Genomic DNA, 8,994 nt, shown 5'->3' on the forward strand with positions numbered 1-8,994 from the left:
ATACCCACCAGGATGGCCATCATCAAAAATCTGCAATAAATAAGTGCTGTAGAGGATGTGGAGAAATGGGACCCCTCTTAACAGTGTTGGTGGGAATGAAAATTGATACAGCCACTGTGGAAAACACTATGATCACGTCTCAAAAAAACTAAAAACAGCATTATCATATGATCCAGAAATCCCACTCCTGGGCATCTATCCAGAGAAATCCATGACTTGAAAAGACCTAGGCACCCAAGTGTCCACTGAAGCACTTTACAATAGCCAAGATCTGGAAGCAACCTAAATGTCCATCAACAGAAGAATGGATAAAGAAGAGGTGGTACATAAACACCATGGGATATTAGCCATTAAAACGAAAGAACTAATGGCACTTGCAGCAACATGGACGGATATAGACAGTATCACGCTAAGTGAAGTTAGTAAGACAGTGAGACACCAATATCATATGCTATCACTTATATGTGGGATCTAAAAAATATGGATACAACTTCTGTGTAGAACAGAAAATGACTCATAGACTTTGAAAAACTTTCCGTTACCAGGTGGGATTCACCCCAGGTTCACAAGGATGGTTCAACACACTCAAATCAAACAATGCCATGCACCACATTAACAAAAAAGTCAGAAACCACATGATCATCTCAAAAGATGCAGAAAAAGCATTTGACAAAGTCCAACATATATTCATGATCAAAACTCTTAATAAAGTGGGTCTAAGAGGGAAAAATCCTTAACATAAATAAAGCCATTTATGACAAACCCGCAGAAAATATAATACTCAATGGAGAAAAGCTGAAAGCCTTCCCATGAAAATATGGAGCAAGACACGGATGCCCACTCTCAGCACCAATGGTATTCAACATATTACTAGAAGTTCTATCCACAGCAAACACACAAACAAAAGAAATAAAAGTCATCCAAATAGGAAGGGTAGTGGCTAAAACTATCAGTGTAAATGATCACAGTAAACCTAGTTAATACCCATTACCACAAAGAGTTACACATTTTCTTTCTGTGATAAGAACTTTTTTTTTCCTTTTGGCTGTGCCTGTGACATGCAGAAGTTTCTGAGCCAGGGATTGAACCTGCGCCACAGCAGTGACCTGAGCCACAGCAATGAGACCACCGGATCCTTAACCCACTCTCCACTAGGGCATCCAAGGACTCTTAAGATCCATTCTCTCAGCTACTCTCCAGCACACAACGCGGTATTAACTGCAGTCACCATGCTGTACATTACCGTCCATGATTTATTTATTTTATTTTATTTTATTTTATTTTATTTTACTATTATTATTTATTACTCATCTGTAATTGCACAATGACCATAATAACCCAATTTCACAGGATTTCCATCCACAGCCCAAGCACATCCCCCCACCCCCCAAACTGTCTCCTCTGGAGACCATTATTTTCTGTCGTTTATTTATCAATCTGCTAAAAGGGAAGCTGAAGCAGGCTGAGTGACCTTTTAAATGTATGGAACCCCAAATGCTACAAAACGAGATTCCACAGGCTCCAAAGGCTGCCACAGATTCACCCTTCTTTGTGACTATGATGGAATTGTCCACCTATCAGTGTGAGCAGGAAAGATGTTAGGAATGGCTTATTAAAAGTTACTATTTTGCAAGCCCGTTCAGGTTGAGGCTCTTGAATATCATCCTAGAGGTCACTAACACTTCACTGTATGGAAACCAGGGGCTGAGTCAAAATAGAGGGGTCTATTTTGGGAAGGGAAGCAGGAGGCTGTAGGGTCAGCTGGTGGACACAGTGAGCATATGGCTCCCTGTTGGGTTGATGGCTGGATGTGGAATAAAGAAAAATAGGGTCAGGTCATCTGAGAACCAAGGACCTGAGATGAACTCCCCATTGTTAGAAGCATCCTGAAACTTCAGAAAAGAACAGGGACCATGTCTAAAGGTTTGGGAATATCAGAGCCATATCTCCTCAGAGAAGGACTCCCCAGGCTCTCCAGGCCTCACTCCCCAAGCCTCCCTTAGTGACAAGGCCTCCCCACCTTTGTCCTTGTCAGCTCACTGACCCTAGAGGTCTTGCCTATCCCTGAGGACTTGGGTTTCCACAGAGATATGGTGGTGGAGAATTGCTGACACAGCTTACCAGCCTGACCAACAGTAGTTCCCACCACACTGGGGCAACTGGGCACAGGGACACATGGCTCTAGAGACTTGAAACATCTGGACCCCATGTGCACGGTGTCCTTGCCTACCAGCTGTGCCACAGAAGAGCCAGGAATACCTGTGCCTGCCCAACTGATTCTCAGGGGGTTTTCCTGGGAGAACACTTGCCCACCTTACCTCTTATCCATTAATCCCCACGACTTCCTCACTGCTGCTTGTCAGCCAACCACACACCTGAGAAGGTTCTGTGCTAGAGAGTGATCTGAAATCAGCCTCACCCTTCTAGGGCCCCAGATTCTAGGACCATACAAATGCTGAAGGTGTGTCCTCCTGCCTAAGGTACAGATACCCTAAATCCATCCACATGATTTCCACTGGAATTCACCAGCATTTGGAGGGAGGAATTCTTGACCCTAAAGATTGAATCAACCTGAGAGGAGCAATGCTGTGATTCAGAATGAAGGGCCAAGGCACACATAAAATGGCACATCACCCAGGATGCCCCACTCACAATTCAAATATAATGTGATATACACACACACCAATGATGCCTGAAGATTCTGGCTTGCCACATAATTAAGTCATAACACACAGATGAGTGTGATATGCTCTAAATGCATTTTTGAAGCTCTTCAAGAAACTCAGGTGACATTTCAGATGTGATATCTGCATGGTATGAATATTCCAAACATGAGCAAACTCAAATTACAAAGCTGAGGTAACTGAACACAGAGCTGATTATCCCAAGCTAGTCTGAACCAGTTCCAGTGCCCTTTCATATATGCATGTGCATAAAATCCACTTACACTCTGAGGAGGACCCTCAACACCCACCAGGGGATGTAAGCAAAGGACATCACACATACGTATGTGTGTGTGTGTGTGTGTGTGTGTATCTTCTGAGCACACATGTACCTTTTAATCCTCAGTGTGAATCACCATACAAACTGACCGCCTAAGTTTACATGTCTCAATAGACACAAATTCTAAAGTTTTACAGACAAATTCCTACTCACCTGGAATTTTCCACTGCCTCTCCTACTGAGACAGGTTGGGACCTGGCACCCTTGGCTGCAGTGGCTGCAGTGGCTGCAGGGAATGCACCTGGACAAACGTCTCCTGGGGAACAAAATACAGCAAAAGTATAAACAATGAGAAAGAACTCTGCTTGCACATTGCGGACAAATCATGGGAAAAATACAACTGCCACTTCTGAAGAACAGAGAGCAAAGGCAGAGGACTATGCATGCCCCCTACATGCACCACACTAAAGGGGTGGGGTGGGCAAGCCCCCTCAGCCACCCCCCGGCCCAATCCCTGGACATGCCCCTATCCTCACCCCATAGAAGGAACTAGCTCACCGCTACTCAGTGAGAAGGTGAATGAGGGAACCTGGTGATTGCTTCAGTGCCTCTATGCTGAAGCAGGTGTCCTGAATAAAGCCTTCACTGAGTTTCTCCTCCAGCATCTTATCAACTGCTCTTGATTAAGGAAGGCCAAGAACTCTAGCTGGTAACACTCCAACTCTATACACATCCAAAACATGGGCCTGAATAAAACAGGTGCAACCTACCTACCAACCAGTTGTCCATGTGGAATACCTACATGTACAGGCTCACGAAAACCAGCAAGTCCTCAGTTGTCTCATGCATAGCCTGTATGCCATGCCATAGCCCTAAAACACAGCCAATCCAGGACTCCTGAACACACACACAGCCTACACCGTTTCTTGGTTTCCAAACACACAGACTTCTCACACCTCTCAGAATACATACCACATAAGCTCCAGGAACTCAAATACACACACAGCCACAAGTAGCCTACACTGACTAAGATACATATACAAATGTCAAACACCTATGGACACACACATCCAGATATTCCCAACCCTTGGACATACAGATGCCCCAAACACTAGGCGTGATGCCACCTCTTCAAAATACAACCACCCTCCTCCTCCCCCAACATAGACACCAAAGGGCACTCTAAGTGTATGTGTGTCAAATGTATGTATGTTTTTACCCTCCCCTGGATAGACACAGACAGACCATCTCTTAGTACCTATTAACAAACACATTAGCAACAAACACATAACACCTTAGCATTCTCCAAAGGAACATACTTTGCACACTCCTAACAACTCCAAACCATGCGAACAAGACTTGCGCAGTCATGCACCTGGTGATAGACATACAAACATGGATATGCAAGTAAGACCCATGGACATATCTCCAGAAAACCACATATGAAATGACTTCCATCTATCAAATGATAAGAGGAGCCAGCTCACACACCTGCATCTACTAACACATAACCATAGCACATATTTCTCCTACACATCAATGTAAGTCTCCAACTCCCCTGAATAAACACAGAACCTCATCTCTCCATTAGAAACACACATACGAACTCCTGGAAGAGCACATAGGCAAAGCATTCTCTGACATCAACCTCATGAATATGTTCACAGGTCCTTCTCCCAAGGCAACATAAAGAAGAGCAAAAATAAACCAATGGGACCTAGTCAAACTCATAAGTTTTTGCACAGCAAAGGAAACCAGCAAGAAAACACAAAGGCAACTTTCACAATGGGAGAAAATAGTTTCAAACAATGCCATGGACAAGCGCTTCATCTCTAGGATATACAAGCAACATATGCAACTCAACAGCAGAAAAGCCAACCACCCAATGAACAATGGGCAAAAGACCTGAAGAGACATTTCTCCAAGGAAGATACACAGATGGTCAACAAGCACCTGAAGCAATGCTCAACATCCCTGATTATTAGAGAAGTGCAAACCGAAACGACCATGAGATTCCACCTCACACCAGTCACAACGGCCATCATTCATCAGTCCACAAATCACAAGTGCTGGAGGGGCTGTGGAGAAAAGGGAACCCTCCTGCCCTGTTGGTGGGAATGTAAGCTGGTACAGCCACTATGGAAAACCACATGGAGGTACCTTAGACATCTATACCTAGAACTACCCTATAACCATGCAATCCCACTCTTGGGATACATCCGGACAAAACTTTCCTTGAAAAAGACACATGCACCTGCATGGTCATTACAGCTCTATTCACAATAGCCAAGACATGGGAACCAACCCAAATGTCCATCAACAGATGATTGGATTGGGAAGATGTGGTATACATACACAATGGAATCCTACTCAACCATAAAAAAGGACATGAGGCCATTTGTGTCACCATGAATGGAACTAGAGACACTCATCCTCAGGGAAATAAGTCAGAAAGAGAAACACAAAGACCATAGGACATCACTTATAACAAGAATCTAATATACAGCACAAATGAACATTTCCACAGAAGAGAAAATAATAGACTTGGAGAATGGACTTGTGGCTGCCCGGGGAGAGAGGGAGGGAGTGGGAGGGATTGGGAGCTTGGGGTTAACAGGTGCAAACTATTGATCTTGGAATGGATGTACAATGAGATCCTGCTGTGTGGCATTAAGAATTCTGTCTAGATACTTACACTGCCACACAACAATGCGATGAAAACCTGTGCATACATGTATGTGTAACTTGGTCACCATGCTGTACAGCGGAAAAAAAATAAATGAATAAATAAATAATAAATAACAAAGAAACACACATGTGCACTTCCCCAAATATTTAGGCCTAAAATATCCCTACTGAAAAATACAAGTGCATAGCCCCAGCAAATATGCTACCAAATGACCATGCCCCTTGAATACACACACAAACTCATACAAACAACTCCTCTCCACAAGCCCCAAATATACCCACAATTACCCAGGACACTACAAATATGGCAACATATAACCTCTATGCATTTGGTTCCAAATACACATATAATACATGCTCTGCATATACATAAAATCACACTCCCCCCCCAGCCTTCATGCAAATACAGAAGCACAGAAACACAGGACAGCCACCTATGGAATATTCACCAGTCTCATAAAAGTTTCAGACTTGCCCTAAACACATCAAAAGACACACACACAGCTCCTGAAAAACTGCTACACAGAAAAGCCAAGAAGCATACAACATGCTACAAATACACAAATAATCATCCTAAAGATAAGGATAGATTCGGACACTTAAAATACATGAAAAGTCCCACTGGGGGTGAAAGACAAGGTTTAGCAGAGTTTGGGGAACTGGTGTAAGCTGAGGAGCACTCAAGGAATGGAACCCAGCTATGATCTACACTAACTTGAAGGAAGACCAGGGGCCTGTATGTGTCAGACATGCTGAAGCCACAAACCCCCATACTTAAAACATAGGACAACACATAGGAAGAGTAAATCCTGTTGCATGAATCATGGAGTTAGTAGTCCTTGAAAAGCAGCATTTTTTCACATACCCACGACAGAAATATAGATGACAGGGGACAAAACTAGGTAAATGGGGACATTAGCTGGAAACCTGAGATGAATTGCCATATTGTACATGTTACCACACTCCTGGTAATACACACAGGACTTCAATAGCATTGTTGACTGACCTGGGTAAGCCATGTAGGGGCAAAGTGAGGGACAAAAGATGTAAGCCTTGACATCTGCCCCCAAATGAGGAAGAAGGCAGACTTCTCCCTTCTCCTCTTTTCCTTGGATTATAGAAATGGAGCTCTCTTGGTTCTTGGGGCTGCTCTGCTCCCTTGCCAGCCTACTTCTCTCTCTCTCACAAGTGTCTTATGCTAAAAAACTCGCTCATTGCCTGCTGCTTTGTCTCAAGCTGAATTCATTCCGCAATGAGTCAGAAAAGCCTGAGCATCATGAGTCCTGACACTGGGAGAGAGGTTTTTCCTTAGAAGACAGTGGTTTTGAGGAGTTTGAGTCATTCTTTTGTGGCACAGAAGGTTAAGGATCCAACTTTGTCACTGCAGCCATCCAGATCGCTGCTGTGGCATTCAATCCTGGGCCTGGGAACCTCCACATGTGGCAGATAAAACCAAAAAAAGGAAAAAAAATAATCATTGTGTTCCAGTCCACTCCTAACCTGGGATCCTGGGTTCAAGTGCCAAGCTACCGTGCAGGTTGATTCAAGTCCCACTCTCAATTTTGGCTGGGTTGAAGTCCCGGCCACAGAGTTTCACTACATTCCCCACATATACAACAGAAATGGATTGTACACCCAAACGAACAGACCCCCGTAATGACCAAACATGGCCCTTATGCATAGGCAGATAATCCAAGTCCACCATTAGACACACAATCCCAAAACTCATGGGTGAAAACACCACGTGCCAAATATTCCCCTGAACACCAACTTACAAACACCTAAACACCAACTCCTTGAGTGTGCCTCTGTTACATCTCAAAACCCTTCAAATATAACACTCACCCTTAAAAACGTTCACCAAAACACAGGCATGAACTCCCCTTATACACACATATCCATAGACCTAACCAACCCAGATATCTGACCACCCACCAGACTCCCAACAACCTATTAAATATGTCTGAACCCCATCTAGGCTTGTGCATCATTCATGATTTACATCAGACTACAAAGAGATGGTGAGCACTACATTCAGGAAAGTTGTCCCCACCATGGACCCAAGCATGCCTTTTGAATATGAGCATTGACAGTAATTTTTATGTTCTGAAGGAGACACCAATGAAACTATGATCATGTACCTTGGCTCTTCACTGATTTTCCAGTGACCTGCGCTACTTCCTGGGAAGTGCATGAGGGTTTTCCAATTGGAAATGTTTCTGTCTAGCTTTCCTACTCTTGAGAACTGCATGCTGGATTGGCACACATTTGAATGGCCCACAAACTTTATGCACCTGCCTCTGGAGGCCCTGCAATCACTCAAGTCTTCATGCAGCCCGACCCACAGTGCTGCCAATAAACTGTGGTGAAACACTGCTCCGGACCTTAACTCCATGCCGGCATGAACCCACACAGAGGAGGGCCCAGATATCCTACAGAGTGTAAAAGAGTGCTGAGGGCTCACACCCAACACGTGAAAAGTCCCCATATGCCTTACCAGGGCCTTCACAGAATTAAGCAGAAAGGCCACCATGACAGGCCCCACCCCCAGGCGGGCCACCCGTTGGGAAACCACCCTCTGCCCTCATGCATGTGCTACTGGATTCCCAATCAGACCCGCCTCAACAGATGCTAGGAGCGGTTGGTGGAGGGTAGTCCCTGCACCTGACAGCCCTAGCCACTAGCGGACATGTGCATGCTTGCTGGCATGGGATGTGTGAATACCTAGCCCAGGAATTCTTTCAAGAGAGGAATATAATGGAGAATTGGCATCCTCTGGGGAGTTTTTTTGATATGTCTTCTCATTGCGATCTTTCTGACCTTCTCCTCTTCAACCTGTCTCTTGTGAGATGATCTCCCACATTCAAATTGCAAACTTGAAAACCGTCCATTTAGATATGATCCCCATGAAAGAGTTTGGAGAGCTCCAGCCTAAGCACAGTATCCTCAATTTGGGCCAAGGGCATTCTGCCCTTTGGGCTGCAGTTCCTTAGTTTTGCTTACTGTTTTTTCTAGAAATATTAGGTCCTTTTACCTAGCAAGCCTTAGGGTTCCATTAAAAAGAATTTCTAGCAATGAATTGTAGACATGGAAAACACTCTGAGAGAACTTTCTCCTGTTTCCATGCCTAGAGCTTTTCCAAATGCATTTATTCTACTCGAATGTTTTGCTCTCAGTGTAGTTAGTTAATGCATGGAAGTTTTTCAATAAAGGTTGATTCATAGGTGTTTCCTTTGTAAGGTTTTGGTTATCCTTGTGAAGTAAACTTGACAATCTTGGCCAATTATACCACAGCAGGTACTTTGGGAACAATTGTACTCTCCCTCCCTACTTCTTTGACTACATCACAGAATTTCCGTTGGC

This window comes from Sus scrofa, chromosome 14 (genome assembly GCF_054392235.1).
Source record: "Sus scrofa isolate SSC_HxYL_T2T_F1_AM1 chromosome 14, Sscrofa_HxYL_maternal_Yorkshire_Landrace_v2.0, whole genome shotgun sequence".
Taxonomy (NCBI): domain Eukaryota; kingdom Metazoa; phylum Chordata; class Mammalia; order Artiodactyla; family Suidae; genus Sus; species Sus scrofa.